General features: G+C 46.0%; 1 protein-coding gene across 8 annotated transcripts in view; it reads left to right on the top strand.

Annotated features, from left to right (window-relative positions):
- Pdzd2 (PDZ domain containing 2) overlaps positions 1-19566 on the top strand; it is a 365774-nt gene that overhangs the window by 93455 nt on the left and 252753 nt on the right. The window contains exon 2 of one of the 8 annotated variants that reach the window (XM_058572096.1): positions 9618-9668. The exons of the other annotated variants lie outside the window; for them this stretch is intronic. The gene's annotated coding sequence lies outside the window, so the exon portion shown is untranslated. The remainder of the gene's footprint in view (positions 1-9617; positions 9669-19566) is intronic. 8 annotated transcript variants of the gene reach the window in all.

Raw genomic sequence — 19566 nt, 5'->3', positions numbered from 1 at the left:
AGTGCCCGAGGTGACATTCCTCAGTTGCTCAGCACATTCTTTAGGAAGAATCTCCCCACAAAACAGAATGGTCAAGGTGGTTTTGCTATCAGCTCAAGTCAAGGCAGATCCCTAGAGTCAGTCTCCCTGTCCAGGCTGTGATTTGCCACTTAGGGGATCAGTGCCCACTCTGTCCCCTTTCTATCCCCAAAGCCACCAGCTGTGCCTGGCTGTTGCCTTTCTGTGGGCCCTAGGTCAGGAGGAGGAGTCAGCCAGGCTTGTCAGCCTCGCCTTGTGCCCAGTAAAGTGCTCTGGCTTCTGAGGGTGAGTTAGCTCTGTTTTTATTGTACTGTTAATTCCAGCTCCTGTCTGTCTCCCTAATTCATTCCACATGTCTGGTCCCTTCTGCCCATAGTAGGCCAGGGCCTGTCCATTTTGTCCTTCTTGTCCAGCAGGCTCTGGGGGCTCCATATGGGAGCTCTCGAGCTTCTCAGGCACCTCCGTCAGGTGCTGTCTCCTCTTGCTCTCGACCTCACCAGTCTAACCCTCTCCAGGGCTCGGACCTTAACTTTGTATTTTATACTTCTCTGAATCTGACACTCAGGTTTGAATGATTCAAAGCGCCTTGGAAGACCTTCACCTTAAGACGTGCCAGCCACCCTCACAAAGAGCATGCTTGACTGAAGTCATCCTGGCTCGGAGAGGAGCAGTTAGGTCATATAACCTCCATGAAGGAACACCCCACAGCATAGCAGATGCACATAGATCAAGAAATAGACTGTGGAGGAGCAGGCCCATACTCCACCTTGCAGTGGGCGGCACACTTGGGGTGATGCAGGCTCCTGGGCTGGGAGGTCATCACCCACCTTTAGGGGGTGGTGATAGGCCCTGAGAGGCTTTCCCTCTAACACTCAGGCCCTGGACAGGCTCCCCTGATATAATCCCAAAATCATGTGCTTTCTTCAAGTAGGAAAGGACCTTAGAAATCCTCTAATTGCAAGTTTTCCAAAATTCAATCCCTGGAGAGACATCCTTTCTCCCATATTCTCTCTCCTTCTCTTCTTCCCTCCCTCCCTCTCTCCCTTTATCATCTTAATCTACTTTTTCCATCTTCCCTTCCCAAAAGTGAAAGGATAAAGAAACATCCCAAGGTTAAATGTGTCTGTTTTAGAATCTAGCCATTCCCTCCCAAAATATGGAAAGTATATAGCCTCTGCCTTAAAAGCGAAATGGTAGCCTAAGAAAGTGTCAGAGATCAAGAGTGCTCCTGCCCCTCACCTGCCTCCCCAAGTCCTCTCGTGACAGTATGTTCCTGTCCCACTTGACTGATTCCCACTCCTTCCTCCTCCTCCTCCACCTCAGTCTCCAACAGGTGCTTACCCCCGTGTGCCATTAACTTTGCCCCAATTTTAACCCCATTAGCAAGACTCTCAGAACCCATCAGCAGTGAACACCCCCTACGCCAGCACTTCTCACCAGCAGCCCCCACTTCCCTGGCTGCACCCACCCGCCCCCCACCTTCATGCTCTATCATTTCCATTGTTGTTATTTCTGGGTGCCTGGGAGGGAACAGCGTGCATGAGCTGCTGCAGGATCACAGTGTATTGTGACCACCCTACTCATAACCACCCTGTGCTTTGAAAAGGATACATTCCAGCAGCTCTTGGTGCACACACACCAGACTCTTTCAGGAGACTCGGGGGGATCAAAGCTTCCTGGTGAGAAATGAAAAGATCAATTCTTTATTCCTTCATCCAAAACTTTGCTTTAGCCTGATTTGCTGGCTCTCTCATTGGAGTCTACAGTCTGATCTGTGGCCTGGAGCGTTGTTAGGTGATTCTCAGAAATGGAGGTGGGTGGGTGGGTGGGTATAATCTGGGAAATCGCAGTTCAACAAACAATCCTAAAATCCCTTTACTAAGGGACTTCTCAGAATTTTAAGAGGCTCAGTTTGTGGAGGGCAGGAACTGGGTCTCTATTGTTCATCCCAATGCCTGAAAGTAAAAGATGATTTTTTAAAATGAGTAAATGCCTTATGAATTCCTAAAAGAGTGTGGCTCACAGCACTTTCCAAATGCAGGACTCTGCAGCTGAAAAACATCTCGGAGGTGAGGCTTGAGGATGTAGAAGGATAGGAACAGTGTTTGCTGTCACCTCTTTAAAGAAGTCAACAAAGAGGAAGAGGAGGAGGAAGGTTATCCTTTTAGTGGATCAAGTGGCCCTTGGGTTGGTGGTTGTGGTGGTGAACAGAGACACAATTGCTCTACAACCTGTTTTTGCTGAGCTTGTGCAGGCTACATGCTGGGTGCCTGAACAACAGAACCAAACACAGCTCCTGATGTGAAATAACTTCAGGAGTTTCATGAAACAAGCCTAGAGGAATAATCAGAGAACAAGTCAAGTCAATACGATGCCAACAGTAAGTGCTATGAACAGCAAAAATAAGGGAGAAATTGGCATGCCTGACATTGCCATGCAGATATTTGGAGGAAGGTGGATCTAGAGGTGGATGTCGAAGAACAACATGGACACGGATCATACAGCAATCAAAGGCAAGCATCCCAAGGGAAAGGCTTTGTGCACTCCTGTATTCTAAGCACTCACCCCTCAGCACAGAGTAGCTACCATGTGCACTGGCTGATAGAGGGAGAAAGAATATTCCAGAAGTCAGCAGTTGAAAAGAAGCTCTGGGGTAGGAATGTACTTACTGCATGTGAGTAGGGTGAGCAGTAGTGGGGTGAGATTGCGGGATGGGGTGGTGGTGTTCAGACGCCTTAGGGCGGAAAAGTAAGGTCCAATTACAAAGAAGTCAGAATACCAGGATGGAAAATTCAAATACGGTGCTGTAGGCTCTGGATTTAGGAGATAACATGGGAAAGCAACGACAATAAAAAGCCAACAACACAGAAAAATAGAAACAGCAGCAGTGTTTTAGTCTGGACTATTAGTCCGGAGACTGCAGGATGACAGAAGAACTAGACTTTTCCATATGGGGTATCGGCAGCGGGAAGAGAGAGGATAAAAGGATCTGAGAGGCATTTCTTTTGTATCTGGCTTCTTTGACTTGGTTCATAATGCTTTCAGGGTTCGTCTGTGTTATAGCATGTATCAGGATAATATTTCTATGGTTGAATAATAGCCTACTACATGGATATTTCATGTTTTGCTTATCCATGTATCATTTGATGGACGTTTGGGTTGTTTCCACCTTTTGGCTACTGTGAACAGTGCTGCTATGAACTTTCATGGACAAGTATTTGTTGACACCCTTGTTTTCAATGCTTTGGTGTGTGAACCTGAGAGTAGAGTTGCTGCGTCATGTGATAATTCTATTCTAACTTCTGGGGTCTTGCAGCCCTGTGCCTGTTTGAGGGGCAGGGGCTAACCCCAATGGCCATCAATGGAGAGAGCAATTTTCCTCCCGATGCTTCATGTCGTTCACCTTCATCACTACCCAGCAGTTACCTTCCTGTTCAGTCACTCCTTATGCCTTCCTTGCCTTCCAAAGCTCCAGAAACCACAAATGAGAAAGTATTACAGGGACTTCTCATGCCAGAATGGGCCTTGCCTTTTCTTTGCTGTGACGGGTCAACACTGAAACCAGTTCATAGTTGCACATGGACTTTGATGAGAGCCATGTGTCATAGTGGCTGTGGAGTGAAGTTGGCTGAGTGCAGCAACAGGCCACAGATCTGAAGTCTTCGTGGGGAAGCATTAAATAATATCAGGGTTGGGGAGGGAGGAGATCTTCAATGGAGTGTTCAATCCAAGATCTAATCTGGTCGGCCTTCCTTAGTCCCTTCCCCAGCTGGAGGGCTCCCTTCAGCTGTTTAAAGTCAGCCTGACATTTATAAGCATATTTTAGCCACAATCCTGTCCCCGCCTCCCCCCACCAGCCCTCTACCACACACTTCCCCTCAGCAATGAGCACTCTGGGAATAATTTGAGTTGAAGTCAAGGTGGAGTTCAGTAGAGCGAGTAATTAAGAATGCGATTTTTAAAAAGTGCTTAGAGGGTTATTTGAAATCGGAAATGTCTTTTTTTGTTCGAGTAAGAGTTCATGGTATATGAGGGCAGTGACTGAGACATCATTGTCCTTGTTCTCAGAAGCTGAGGGACTCTGACTAGCCCTCAGTAGCTTTTAGCATCAGGGTGAAGCTTGTCAGAGTCAGCATGCCCCCAGTTTCTGCCCAGAGAGAACCTCCGTGCCAGGGCCTGCAGCCCCAACTGGTTCCCGGGGACCAGCCTGTCAGGCTGACGCGCTTCCTAAGGGAAACTTTCCCCCTCTGCATACTGCACACTGTCTCCTTCAGCCATGGAGTTGTGCCCTAAATGGCTGTGCGGTTTCTTGATTAGACCAGAGCAAAAAGAAAGACAGAAACTCATGAACCCCAACCAAACAACAACCGACCACAAAGAGCAAATGATGTTTACGAGCTGCACCGAAGGGAGAGAACTCAGAAGGAAAGAACCACTTTGGCAAATTCTTCATATAAATTTTAATGACATGTGTGTGTTCTTAAATATAACTTGAAAATCAGGAGCATGGAAACTTTGAGAAGTGGAGACTGAGTGGGAGTGACGTCAGCAAGACGGGAGACTAGGTAGCCCCACATCCTCCTTCCCCAGTGGAGACTTCCAGTCAACAACAATACACAGACCAAGGCCCTTGGAAGAGACGCAGAAACCAGTGAGGAGGCCCCTGGGCCTCGGGCGGGCTCCTCACCAGCCACATCCAAGCCAGTCATCTGACTACAAGTTGCAAACGGCCAACCACACGCAGTTGTCAAGGAATTTGAAAATAAAGGACAGGAGGCAGCCCACTGACAGTAAAAGACAAGCTCAACCCATGAAAGGTTGCAGTGGAGAACTCGAACCTCTGAGGGGGTGACTCAGGCGCCGGCTTGACCAAATGCATCAAAGTCAAGTGGAGGGTCTGGTGTTGGAACCCCAAGGAGAGCACCACCTGCTGCCCACCTGAATGCCAATCGCCCCCGCTGGGAGGAGCACGGGGGCTCCCGGGACCCAGTGCCTTTCCACATGCTTCTATCTGTCTCTCACCTTTCACTTCTCTGGTCCACCTGAGGGCCGCATTACTTATGATAAAGTAAGCATGACTCTGATCTCTCAAAACGTCATCATGGGAAGGAGATTCTTTACTTTTTCCTCCCTGAAGACTTGAAAATAATTCGGGGACTCCAGCTGATTATTTTTCCATGCCAATTTCTAGTTTTCCTCCCTCGTTTATTTCTTCCTGCCAGACCTTTAGGATGATCTCCTAGATCCCCTAGGAAACTCACCTCCCAGGGCGAGGGCCCCTCCTATACATGTTAAAGATGAACAGACCAAACCTTCTTCATCTTCTTTAGGAGTTTTCTGGGAATCTGAAGGCAGAGGGGACTCTAGTTTCCTCTGTGAGAAAATATACCTTCCTGGGAAGAAGCATCCCCTCATGCCAAAATGCCCTCTTCAGACTCATGTTCTGGATTTTTTTTGCCCTCCCCATTTTTCATTGCATGTTCCTTCAGCAAACACCAATTCCAGAAGCACCATGGTAAGATTGTCACCACTGCTTCAGGACTGCCTGAGGACAGAGTGCAGAGACTAGTACCCTGGCCTGAGCTGAGGGCTCCTCTCCTCCCTGCCTTCTCTAGGCTCAGCCATCACCCTGTCCACACAGCCACACCTGAGGGCCGCTGGCCTTCCCACCACACTGCTGCTAATGGTGCCCGGATTATCAGAGCCCCCGAGGGGACACTGCACCTGCTTGTCCATGGACAATGCTTCCCCTCTCTCCCAAGTTCCTCTGATTCCAGCCTCAGCCTTCAACCTTCAGCCCAAAAGTTACCATTGGGAAAGGATTTATTGTGTTAGGTGAAGGGTTTTAAAGATGATAATCAAGTTTATAATGAAGATTAAAAAAAAAAAATTCCTGCGCATGCGCTCTCTCGCTCTCTCGCTCTCTCTCTCTCTCTCTCTCTGGCTCTCTCGCTCTCTCGCTCTCTCGCTCTCTCTCTCTCTCTCTCTCTCTCCCCTTCTTCTTCCTGCTCTATTCCCTGAAAAAAAAATGTGGTTTGAGAAAATATGACCCTGGGGAATAATGGATGTGAGAAAGCTGTGTAGCTTGAGCCACAAAGCAATTAGTTGTCCCCGTGCAGGCAGAGGCCATCCCTGCGCTAGGGAGATGTCACCATGATTTAGTTCTGTGTTGGCTGGTTTGCTGACAGCATGCTGTGTGTTCTGGGGCCCCAGGAGAAGTAGCTGGCAAAGACTGAGGTCCCGCTTGCGTTTTAGACACCCAAGAGTCAGTGGGTAAGAAAAAGAAGACCAAGGTGGATCTAGACGTGAGCTGTTGCTCAGGTTTAAAAATGGTACATTAAGAGCTTTCCACAAATTAGAACTAATTAGTTAATTATTTTTAAAAAGAGTCTTTCTGCTTTTTGATTTTTGCTGATCCCTTCTTTGTGTTTAAAAAAACAAAACAAAAACTCGCCTTAGTAGTATTTCCCACAATGTGAAACCCAGATATGCACATCTGAGAAATGCTAATAGATAAATATAAAAACAATTTTATAGCCAAATAAGCATCAGAAGCTCTGGTTTAAACCTTGAAGGAGCTTTCTACTGTATGGGACTTCCCAGACACTTCCATAGGAAGGGGGACTCAAGAAGACTATGCAGTGGAGAGCTGTTCTCACAGGTGGCTGATGACAGGAACCCTCCTTCAATACAGTAGCTCTTGGAACTTATTCTGTAGAAAATGTTTTGCTGCTGTCCACCAGTTGCTCTATCCCAAGACCTGCATTTTCCTGCTGATGGTTCAAGCTAGCTGACTCAATGCCTTGTATTCACTTCTATTACAAAGTGAATATTTTGAACAAACCTGCCCATTTCAACCATGTCTTAGAAAAGATCAGTGCATCAACTCAAAGTAAGAAGAGGATTATTTCAAGTTTCAGACGGCCTTATCATCTGCCACATGAGGAAACCGAGGCCCAGTGAGATGAAGCACTTGCCTGTGGTCATGCTACTGGCCAGGAAGTGCAGGGCTGAGTTAAGCAGCCAGGTTACCTGACCGCTAGCTCAGTGTCCTTCCTATGGCCTCACTTTTTCCATGTAGGATTTCCTTTGAACCTGAGGACGTGTCCCCCGGGCTGTTCTTTATTTTGTTTTGTTTATTTATTTACAGTTGTCGATGGGCCTTCATTTTATTAATTTATATGCGGTTCTGAGAATCAAACCCAGGGCCTCACACATGCTAAGCAAGTGCTCTACCACTGAGGCACAACCCCAGCCCCCCTCCAGGTTTTTCTTGATCCCTGCTCCTTGAGAGGATTTATACTGGTCTCTTATGCCAGCTGTAGTTTAGACATTTTTACTTTGCCCCATTTTGAGTAGGGAGATTCCTCAACAAATATTTTTTTTGGAAACTTTTTGAGGGCAAAGTAATATGTTAGGAACAACGGGGCTCTGCAACGGCCTCCTCCTTGCAAGCCTTCCCTTTCACCTGCGGGTCAGCTCTTCCTTCCAGGGCTGTCACCACATCTTGGCGAGACAATGGCGTGTGTAGGGAATGACATGGTGTGGACTGCAGTAAGGTCTCTCCGCAATGGCGGGTGGGCAACATTGCATCTCAAAGGGTCCAGCAACGGCACTGGTCCATCCGTCTCCAAAGGCTGATGGAACTCAGTGAAGGGAAGGCCAGGCAGCTTGGGACACGCTCCAGCCATCAGTTCAAGGGACAGGGTGATGTTCCAGATTCTCTTACGGGAACCGACATGAGAAAGAGGAGACTTCAGTGGTTAGAACTAGGACCGGGATGAGGACTTCAGCATTGATGAGGCTAAATTGATGCAGAGTCCAAGGGCATGACTGAGCAACTCTTCAGTCTTCTCTGCCTAAGGTCACAACTGCACCAAAGATGACCACAGTGCGGAGCAGAGACGAGGCTAAGGTGGCTGAGGAGATGACATGTAGGGAGAGGGGAAGGCAGAGGCTGGGAACCAAGAGCACCCTCTATTTTCCCTATTGCAACACCTCAGTGCCCCATCTTCACTCACAATTTCTCTAGAGGTCGGGATGCTGTTGTGCTCATTTTTGTATTGCCTGTGCTGAGCACAGTGCTGTCCCCCAGTCACCAGCAAACAGTTTGGAACGAATGAGTGAATGATGTGAGCTATTTAACTGCAGTGGGGATGGAATGAAGTTTGCAAGGGAGGCAATGCTCGGGAAGTTGGAGGCCCACATCTTCATGTTGCTGAGGGCAGAGTCATCTGGTGAGCCCCACTCCGACACAGTGGCTTTCTGGGGCCCCGGGGCCTACTGTTTCAGTCAGTGCTGACCAGACAGGCTGGCAGGAAGCTCAACTAACCTAGATAGAGGCAAATACAGCTGGATCCCAAGGCTGCAAGTCTGTTTCTTTTGAATAATTTGTCTGGTAAACATTTAGCAGACTCTGTTTCACCTCACTGAGGATAAGAGAAGCTTTGGGTCAGAATCCTAGTGCCAGAGTTTCTGGCTAGCAATGACATTTCTAAAGTCACCAAGCAAATGTTTCCCAATTACCACTTGTAATGGGAGCTTCAATGTCAGAAAAGGACAGCAGAACAAACATTAAAAATGCACAGCCTCCAAGGTAAAAATAGGAGGAAATGTCAATAACTTAATTTTGACTAATAGAGCCGGGTTTCCACCCAAACTGGGTGCTTGGCTTTTATTTTTAAATTGTTCCTCCTGATCCTTTAAAACCGTGATGTGCTCTGAGTCATTGAAAAGTTGGGAGAAGTCAATCTTTAATGCAAAATGCAGAGTTTGGAAGTTCCTGAGTGGGTTTGGGAGTGTGTCAGAATTCCAGGCCTAGGCCACAGAGTCTCTCCTTACAGGTCTTGGGCTGATTTGAGGAACTATAGCATCACTTGGCTAATCCATAATGTTTCGAGCCAAGCATGGTAGTACACTCCTATAATCCCAGTGGCCAGGGAGACTGAGGCAGGAGAATGGCAAGTTCAAAGCCAGCTTCAGCAACAACTAAGGTGCTAAGTGACTCATTGAGACTCTGTCTCTAAATAAAATACAAAATAGGGCTGGGGATGTGGTTCAGTGGCCGAGTGTTCCTGAGTTCAAAAAGACAATAACAACAAAAAATGGTACTCCCTCCAAAATAATAATAATAATAATAATGTCTTGATTCTTGTTGATGAAAACTTTCAGATTAAATGCAGTTTGCCTCCAAGGGGCCAGATCTGGATTTTGTTCTTGTTTTGTTTTGTTTCCTCATGCTAGGCCAAAGTCCCTTATAGGTCCCCGAGTGAAGTCTTGGTAACTCCTCCACCCTCCTGGTCATCACCAAGACTTACACGCTCAGGCAAGAGGATGTGAACTCTTCTTTTCCAAAAGCTGAAAAGCTTGTCACTGAAAATATTAGTCAGGCTGAAGACAAAGCTTTGCAAGTTCTGCATAATCAGAGAGCAAGGGAAAGTAGGTCACATTCGGAGCTTGTTCTGTTTAGGGAAGAAAAGAAAAGGGGATGAAGAAGGAAATGTCAGATAATCCAGCTTTATCACAGCTTTTTTATGCCAAACTGGAGGTGGTAGAGACCTGAGATCTGACGCCATCACTCTCTCTTGCGTCTCCCACAGGTTTAAATAAAACCTTCCTGAGCTCAGAGATACCCGACATTGGAAGCCAAGGTAACCATTGAACAGGATCCCCCAACCCCCACCCCAGCTCTGGACTTCGAGGAAAATTTCCATTGCTGCTGAATTGGGAGACAGTATCTGGGGGCTTCTCTGGGGTAGGATAACTCATCTGGAGTTGTGTCATCCTAATCCCAGGTCATCCCCAGCTCCTAGTTCCCAGTTCAATGGCTGCTATGTTACTGGGGGTCAGGGATGGTAAACAGAACCGGAATTCTCATCAGGTTCAGAATCTAACTCCTCTAGTCTTTAGGGTTGTGGGATCTCTTGGACCAGGCCACATTCCTTGAGGAGGATGTTAAGAGCATGCGATGACCACCTCAGAATAGCCTGATCTTAACGGAACCCAGCATTGATCCCCACACTCAGGGGTTTGGAGGGATGCTTGATTTTTCGTAGCACCAAACCAGGGCAGTTTCTGTGCTGTAGCTATAGCTCACTTAGAGCCATAACTTGACAAAAATCATCAAGATGCCATGAATGTCCTTAGCTCTAGGTTTTGCCTTCTTTTTCATTTCTTTCTCTTATTTTTTTTTTCATTTTTAAGTGCACATCATTTTTTTTTGTTTTGTTTTCTTTTTTGTTTTTGCAGGAACTATGATGTGGCAAATTTGCATGCTTTTTTTTCTTTCTTTTTTCTTTTTGTAAAGAAGCATGTATGATTGAATCCTTAGGGAGGATTGCTATTTATGGAAACACTGCAGTGATACAATTTGTAAAGGAACAAATCCTTTGGTTGTGCAAATGAGAACGATTTAAGACACTGCTTGGGGATAAGTCTAATGTATTTGCTGTTCATAAACTGGGAACCTCTGTGACAACACATATAGTTCTGCTACTCTGTATTTGGCAAAAGAGGAAATAGAAAATGATATAGGGACCATCAACGGCTATTTTAAAATCCACTTTAACTACTGAGAACTCTCTGGGGATCTCAGTCTGTGCGTGGCTATTGCAATCTGTCTTGGTGTTTATCTCATGCACAGCCCTCCAGTCATCCTTGAACTTATCTCAGCATCACCAGTAATGTGGAGTCCGTGTACATCAGACCCCGGGCACTGAGTCGAATGTAGTCTACCACATCCTGGGCTGATGGGGGTATTTTGGCAGGACCAGGGCCACCAAAGTTGATTGTCGATTTGCATGGTGTAGAGTGAAGAGGGCCTGGCAAGTCTGCTGTTGGACTGGCCAGGGTCCATGAACAGGACCTCTAAGCCAGCAAGTGGGCGAGCACAGGTAGTGGAGCCAGGTCCAGAGCTGGAAACTATGAGATCATTTCCTCACTGGCAAGAACAAGAGCAGCAGCTCACGAGGCTGAGGCCAAGTGCCTGCCAAGTTAAAGCACAGTGAGGGCAAGAGTGACCATGGCCTTCGTAGGAAGACCTGGTTCCTTCACTCACTGCGTGAACTTCACCTCCCTGAGCCTCCCGTGCTTCAATCTTTTAAATAAGATGCTTAGATTAGAGGAATGTTTTTCAAACTTACTGTTTGTTAGGTACTGGAATCCTGTCTTAAACCAAAGTTTTTTTAAGGAAGTCCAGTGTATAAATCAATAAAGGTGAGTGGGCCCCCATTCGGTTGGCACTACAGGGAGGATCAGGATTAGGCACCTGAGCCCCAACTATGTTGGTCTCTCTCTTACACATCAAGGTGGTCCCCTAATCTTGACGGAGCAGCATTAGAAGATAGTAGATTGGATAAAATTTTAAAACCCCTCCTATTCTAGAAGGTTGGTCGATAAGTCTTTGGGATTAGTGTTGCCTTTTTTCATGGTTTCCTAGACACTTCAACCTGGAGGACCTTCTCTTATTTTTAGAAGGGCCACATCTTCACAGAGTCAGGCCTCTTTGTCACTCGCACATGAGCCAGAAGTTTCCGCAGGCCAGCTGAACAACCAGAGACAGGAGGTCATGGCATGGACCTGTGTGCTGTCCGCTGTCTGTTGGAGAAGGCTCTGGAGTGCTGGACAGCCCTTCCTGTCTCAGCCTTCTCGTGACTGGGAACAGGACTTTGGAGGCAACAGGTAGGCCTTGAGATTCACGGATTAGGAAGTGAAAGCTGTTGAGAAGCCGCCAGGCAGTAACACCAAATCCACCCCACACTCATAAAGTCTCCCACCCAAGCAATATGTAGGAAGGAGGAAAAAATAAGGTGGGAATTTCACATACCTTCCTGCAGAGACCATAAACTGGTTCCAAAACCAAATCAAAATGGGGTTAGTAGCCCCCTTAGGCTTAGTCATGAGACAAGGGGAAATGATTTTATTCTAACAATACAGTGGCAAAGTTGAGATCTCAAGACACATTCAGTCCAGTCTAGTGGGGGGAAAAAAACCCTCCGAAATTCGGTCTTAATACCTAAATCGCTGTCCCAACTCTAAGTTGCTTGGGCTTCCTGTGCCTAGGTTTACATGTCTGCTCTACTGGGAGAGCACCCCACTGTGGCGAGGATGCAATGAGATCATGTGATGTTGAGAGTGGGCATCCTGCTCCACAACTGACAGGAATACAGCTGATGAAAGTGGATACCTGGGGGACACCACCGAGCCCCAAGGGCCACCCTGTGTCAGATTCCTGTTATCCTTAGTGGGTCATCCCTCCTTTCTTCAATCTCCAATAGCAGCCACGTGCCCAGGGCAGTCGGAAGCTAGCTCTCTCCAGCTGCTGCCTGGTGCGGGCTATTTGGGCTCTGTGAGCTTGAAGTCTGCTCTCTCGTGACACGGATGCCTGCAATCCTGCTTGGCCTGCAGGTAGGGGAGTCGTTTGTATTTCAGCACCACCCTACGCAGAGAAGAAAAACCAGCAAGCCCGGCCAGCAGGAGATTAAAGAGGAAGCCTGAGGAGAGGAAAGGGTGAGTCAGAGACCTCAGGAGGGAAAGAAAGGGCTCCCTCTCCCCTCTGCCAAAAGATTGGTTATTACATAAAGAATGCATACTCGTTGTAGGAAAAAATACAGGAAGTAAAAGAAAATAAAAACTACTTGTTAGTCTCACCTCACCTCCAGAATTAAGTGGCTAATGTGTTAGCTCCTTCCTGACTTTTTACATGCACATCAATTCAACTATACATAGACTTTTAAAAATGAAAAGAGATCAGACTGGGTTGAACGCTGTTAAATGTTTAACACTGACTGGAGGGAAGGGACCGCCCTGACTGGTAGCACTCACCAATGTCCCTGGGGTTAAGTTTCCACCATCACTGATTTCAAACTATCAACATGAGACGTTGGGACTATAGCTCAGTGACAGAGCGCTTGCCTCGCAGGTATGAGGCCCTGGGTTCAATCCTCAGCACCACATAAAATAAATAAACAAATAGAGATATTGTGTCCATCTATAACTAAAAAATAAATATAAATAAATAAATAAAAAATACCAACATGATTTCAACCAACTTGCAGACTTCCTGAAAATCAAACAGGTAGCTCTTGAACCAGCAAGAATCAATTCCAACACACTGCCAAGTAAATTTTTTTTAAGAGAGAGAATCTTTTAATATTTATTATTCAGTTTTCGGTGGACACAACATCTTTATTTTATTTTTATGTGGTGCTGAGGATCGAACCCAGAGCCCCCGCGCATGCCAGGTGAGCACATTACCACTTGAACCACATCCCCAGCCCCTAAATTTTCTTTTCTAATTAGTCTTTCTCCCTCACAATATAGTGCAAAAAAAGGTCTTTTTTGCCTAAATTTTGGAAAATTGTCATCTTTATCAGGTTACTTTTTTTGAGTCAATATTATTTCCTTTGGGAATTTGGAACTGAGTCACAGTCTATTCAACCAATTTTAAATAGTATCCTTTAGTTAGAATACGCCTATTTTTTATGTTCCATAGATCCTTACGTGAGTGGGGAGTGGACCCATACATTTTTATTAGGTGGCAGGAATAGAAATGTAGTTGGGAAAAAAAATCAGATTAATGAGATCAAGCAAAAGAGTGTGGCATTCTCTAACCCATTATCTAAGGACACCTTTGACTTAATCAGACAGTTTTCTCCTTTGCAGTCCTTCTCCTTGGCTCAGCCAGCTCAGTTCTAAAATTGTCACTCATTTTCTTTGGCTTGTCCAATGGAAATTGGCCCCTTCTCTAGCCTGTCTGCTGAGAATAGGGTTGCAACTGTTTGGCCCAAGCGAGGCCTCCTAATCAAATCCACGTTTTCCTTTGTCAAATGGGAGCTTCAGGAGATTGGATGGGATAGGGGGAGGGAAGAGCTGTGCTCCCAAAGCAGTGTGCATGTGGAGCTGTCTCCCTGTGGGCTCTGGAGCAGGTGCACCATTAGGTCTGTGGTCAGGTCTGCTAGGTAGAAGAAGTGGTTGGTACCAGAGGTCTCTCACAGAGGTTTTTCTTGCCCGAAAAGAGCTTCATGAGCTTCCAATAATGAACCTGGCTGTTGCAAGCCCAGTGAGTTTGGGTAGAATTTCAGACTCAGACCTCATGGATGTGGAGAGCAGTGTGCTGAGGGTGGTCTTTGGGGAGGCAGTGAGCTCCTGCCATGTAAGAAGGAGAGACTTGGCCTCTCCCTCTGCTGGGATCACCCGTGTGAACAGAGGAAGGCATGGAGTCTGGTTTGGAAGACCTGACAAGAGGGCCATATGAAGACTTCCAAAGTGTCAGAGACAAAATGTCAGAGCTAGTGTGATAAGATGCCTTTCACTGGGTGGGCCCCTAGGTCTCTCTGGTCCCCTGGGTCATCTTTGACTTCTCCTTCCCCACCAACCTAAGTGGTCCCCAAGACTGGTCAGCTCTGCCTCTGAAGTGGCCAAGAAGCCACCCCTTCTCATGGATCTTAATGCCACTCCCTAGTCCATGCAGAGAGCTCCAGAGCTCTGAGGAGTGTCCCCCACCAGGACTCGCCACCGTCTGGTCCCACTCAGTCCAGAGACTTCCCAACAGCATCCTGACCCCATTGCCCACACTACTAACTAAAAAATCAGTTAACCAATATATGTTCACAAGCATCTGGAAAATCCAAAAGTGGGGAGATGAGAAACCACTCATGAACTAACTTATCTGAGATGAAAACAGTTATTTCAGTGAATATCGTTCCAAGAGATTGTTTACACTTGTAAACAAAACTGACATGCAACCAGAACTACTTTGTTACGATGGTGAACCTTTCCCCATATTCATACTTTTCTGAAATGAAATCTCGACTCTGGCTATAACATTCTCCTGCTTATAAATAAAACCATCACCAACCCACACCCATTGTCTACGTGAGGAAAGTCAAACTCTCGGAAAGGTCAAACTCCAGATGTCACCTGCCCCTACCTACAGCTTCATGGTCACCCTCTGTGCTATTACATGGTGCCTGTCCCAGGAAGTCACCACCTACGTGTTCACTAGGACAAGGCCATGCCAACTGAGCTTGTGTAAAGATGCCAACCACCCTGGTTTCCAGAGCATGAAACTTTTTTATCCTTTAAGGTTCATCTTAAGGAATTTATGTCTGTCCCTAGGAAAATCAGAAATTTCCTGAAGGCAAAAAGAATGTTTTCATTTTTTACTTTTAGCAATTGTGTAATGCCTGGCACCAGGTCCTAGGCACTCAGCAAATATTTATGGAATGAATTGGCCTCAATTTGGTGTGTCTGTTTTCATCCTTTTGCTGGTTTCTCATGTTTGTTTTCATCAGGGTCCATGATTGATCTGTATTACATATCTTTTCCTCCTTTCCTGCCTTGCTCTGCAGGGCTAAGAGCCTCTAACTCAGGGCCATGCATCACTTGGCTGTGTCTCTGCTGGTGGGTTGGAGAAGTTATTGATTTCTATTGGCTTTGCCATGGCGTTTCGAAGCTCTGAGAAGCAAGTTCACTTTTCCAGAGTCAACAGACCAGAGTCAGGCCACCAACTATCTTTAGAAGAGTTGATTTAGAGGCTTTACTGAAACGCTAGAAGGTAGAAAGTTTTCAGAGTGGGAGTTCCAGCCTCAGAGCCAGGGGCCAGACCAGTAGTCCCTGTAGGAGAAGTGAGCAGCAAAAAATGCTGAGAGTGTGTGGGTAGCGTGGGTGCTGAGGGCCCAGGGTTCTGCCCATGGCTTGTGGGATTCCGTGTCTTAAGAATGCCCTCAGGACTCTGGCCTCTGCCTGTTCCTGTGTTCTACCAAAACATGCATAACACAGTTCAGACTCCATGAGATGTGTGTGTGTGTGTGTGTGTGTGTGTGTGTGTGTGTGGTTTTGAGGATGTTTAAATATGGAGGTTTTGCCAGAGGGAGGAATAAATTTATCTCCCATATTTCATCAACATTAAAGCAGAGCTATTTTTTTTTATTCAAGCTCAAAGAAAGGAAAAAGTTAGTGTCTGCAGAGAAATCAGATGAACACTTTATTTCTGCCCTCTGGAATAGAAATAAAGGCAGGTAGATCTGACTTTATTGCTATGAATCTCAGAAGTTTAAATTTGCATCTCTGACTTAGACATTCCCATTTAATGGAAGCTCCAAGCACACAGCCACAAAAATAACAGGATGTTTTCTGGATGCAAGTTATTGAAATTTAACCTTAACTAGCTTCAGCAGAAAAGATACTAAGTGGTTCCTCAATGTCCTCATGTCATCAAATCCTAATTTCATCTTCTCTCCCCCTGCACTAGCCTCAGCATTAAGCTTCATCTTGGGCTGGTAACCAGAGGCAGCAGCAATTCCAGGCACCCCACTCAGATCCAATGACATCCAGAGCAAGAAGAGAGACCATGGCTTCTGGGTGCTTTCTCTTAGGAGTGAGGCAAGGTCCTCCAGAACACCCCCAGAAGTTAACCAATATATGTTCACAAGCATCTGGAAAATCCTCCCCTCGGGACTCCTTAGCCAGCATGGGTCACTTGTGCACTGCTGAAACCTTCACTGGCAAGGTCAGGGCATTAACATTGATCACAGAGGCCCAGCTCTCAAGCTGAGGCACCCACTGTGTGGAAGAGGATGACCGGTACAGGGTAAATGGTTTGAATTGGCCAGGAAGGCAATCCGCGGCATTCTCTACAACTCAAAATCAGCTTTCATAGAATTGGTTGCCAACTGTATTCTCCATTGGTTTTTAGTGTTTTAACTGCTTAACCTCATGCAAATAAAATCTTGCCCCAAAGAATAAGCAAATGAAACCAACCAAATCAGCACATCTGCTGAAGTTGAAAACCTGTGGAACACTGAAGTTTGAAAATTGCTTTAGATAACTTCTTTGGTTACTTCAAACAGTTTCCTATAATCTCCTTTCATCTATGACAGAGTTGTATTATGTGGGACAGACATGTCCTTGTGTCAAGGGCTATTCCAAGAGATCAGCTGACCATAGGGGACCAGTATTTACAGGGTTTGGGCAAATAGGGGCATTCAGGGAAGGCAGCTGGGCTGGGATAGCAGATGAGACCAAAAGCTGAGGTGACAGGGAGCCAGGAAGAGAAGTCCCTCTGCGTGGGGTGGGGAGCTGTGACCTCGGAGCTGACTCACTTGCTCTCTGCCTGTGCAATGTGGGTGGCCTGGCCCTGGGTGATACTGACTTCCAGGAGGAAGTGAAGACCGGCTTTGCCAGGGCAGAGACTCTTCCATATGTCACACAGGGCAAACAAAGCAGGCAGGTCAAAAGCTCTAAGAGCTTCATTTTAGCATGGAGAGGGTGTGGATTGCCACATAAAATAACAGATACCCAGTTAAAATTTGAATTCCAGATAAATGAATAATATTTTAGTACATGTATGTTTTGAATATTTCAAGGATAATATTTGCAATATTGAAGAAATGCTGTAATATTTGGGACACACTTATATTAAAACATTTTTGTTATTAATCTAAAATTCATATTTAACTGGGCACCATGTGCTCTTATTTGTGAAATCCATCACTCCTACCTGGTGGGTAATGAAATATCTCCTGAGCCAGTAGGAAGTGAGAACTGACTTTCTTCTTGTGGTCCCAGTGTCAGTCCAAAATCATGGCATTTCCAGAACCTCCCATTCCACCTGACCAATAGTTTCCAGGATCCGGTCACATCAGTTACTCAAAACGCTCATTAAAAATAAAGATATGTAGTATGGAGATTCCTCAGAAAATTTGGAATAGAACCACCATTTGACCCAGTCATCCCACTCCTAGGTTTATACCCAAAGGATTTTAAATCAGCATACTACAGTGATGCAGCCACATCGATGTTTATAGAAGCTCAATTCATAGTAGCTAAACTCTGGAACCAAACTAGGTGCCTTTCAACAGATGAGTGGATAGAGAAGTTGTGGTGTATATTCACAATGGAATATTGCTCAGCCTTAAAGGAGAATGAAATTACCAGCACCTGCTGGCAAATGGATAAAACTGGAGAACATCATGCTAAGCTAAATAAGCTAATCCCAAGAACCAAAGGCTGAATGTTTTCTCTGTTATGCAAATGCTAATTCACAAAAAGATGGGGGAGGGGTAGAATAGAGATACTTTGTACTAGACAGAGGGGAGTGGAGGGAGGGGAGAAGGCATGGAATGAGAGAATGACTCGGACATTAGTACCCTATGTGCACATATAATCACATGACCTCTGTAACGCTGCATCACGTACAACCAAGAGAATGAGAACTTACTCCATTTATATATGATGTGTCAAAATATATTCTGCTGTCATGTATAGCTAACTATAACAAATAAAAATTTTTAAAAAGTACAGATATCTGCATGACACCACATCTCCCAATTCTTGTGAATCAGAATCTCTGAAGAGCAGATCTGGCCTGTCTTGAATAGACTCAGGTGATTCTGAGGCTCAGCCGGCTTGGGACACCCCTTCAGATTTTAAATTCCCGAGGTCTTGAAGATGTTGCTTTACTTACTGCACTCAGTAAATATTTGCTGAATGAAGGAATGATTCCTTGCCATCTTAACCAGTGTTTATCTTGGAGAATCTGGGAAGACCTGAAGCACAGGCCTCTTCAGTTCCATTTCTTTTCTGGCCTTGAGACACTTGGGAAAGGATTGGGGGGGAAGGTGTAATGGAGAGTCTTGGAGAACAGTGGATAAAGACAGGATAACAACAGGACTGAGCAGGAGAGAGAGAACCTGGGCCTGCCAGGCAAGGGGGCAAGAGCATCTATGTTGGGACACAGGCCAAGATTTTAATCACCTCCTCAGGCAAAAAGACTTGGGATTTCAAGTTGAGAACAAGTCTTCTGTTATTTTCACATGATTCCTTTAGAATCAGACTTGGCACAGTGCACATGCTCAGGACCACAAGGAGAATGCTGCTGAACTTGGAGTCATCTAACCAGGGTGCTTACAGCATGTTGGAAGTGCTTCCACGGGACTTGGTGGGTGGCAGGTAATGGCCACTTTGCTCATCTCAGTAATTCCCCAGAGCACCAGGGAGCAGCCATCTCTCTGTAGGGTTCTGCAATGGCCAGACAGCCTCCATCCTGAAACTGAAACCCAGAACCTACCACTGCCCATGTTCTGTGGAAAAAAAACGTGCCCCCGTGCCTATATTTTCTTAATACCAGAACTAAAAAGGTTTTCGGTTTTTAAATTTTTGATTTCCCATTTTCCTGGAGGGAGACTTTGCCTAATGGACAAGAACCTGCCTTTTATCTGAAGAGAGTGTTTGCCAAGTGACGTCATGGGCACATGGGGCTCTGTCAGTGGCATCTAGGGTCCCCTCTCAGTGTGTTCCCCCATCTGTGCAACAGGGATGCTGAGCTCTGGGAAATGCTGGAGATGTCTGGAGTTTCAGCAGCATAAGTTTCCTCAGTGGGACACTGGGTCAGGAGCAGAAAAGAGAACATAGATTCCCTTGGCTTTTCTTTTGTGACTCTAGTTCTGTCCCTCCTGTCCTCACCTCCTTCAGGCACTCATGCGCACCATTCTGAGCAGATCAAAACAGCTGGCACGTGCCCACTGGGAGACTGCTTTGTGGTCCCCT

The sequence above is a fragment of the Marmota monax genome, unplaced genomic scaffold, assembly GCF_021218885.2.
Source record: "Marmota monax isolate L192 unplaced genomic scaffold, Marmota_monax_Labrador192_F-V1.1 WCK01_AAM20220418_F8-fsc00077, whole genome shotgun sequence".
Taxonomy (NCBI): domain Eukaryota; kingdom Metazoa; phylum Chordata; class Mammalia; order Rodentia; family Sciuridae; genus Marmota; species Marmota monax.
Note: the sequence above shows the minus strand (reverse complement) of the source record. Positions and strands in the feature narration are given on the sequence as shown.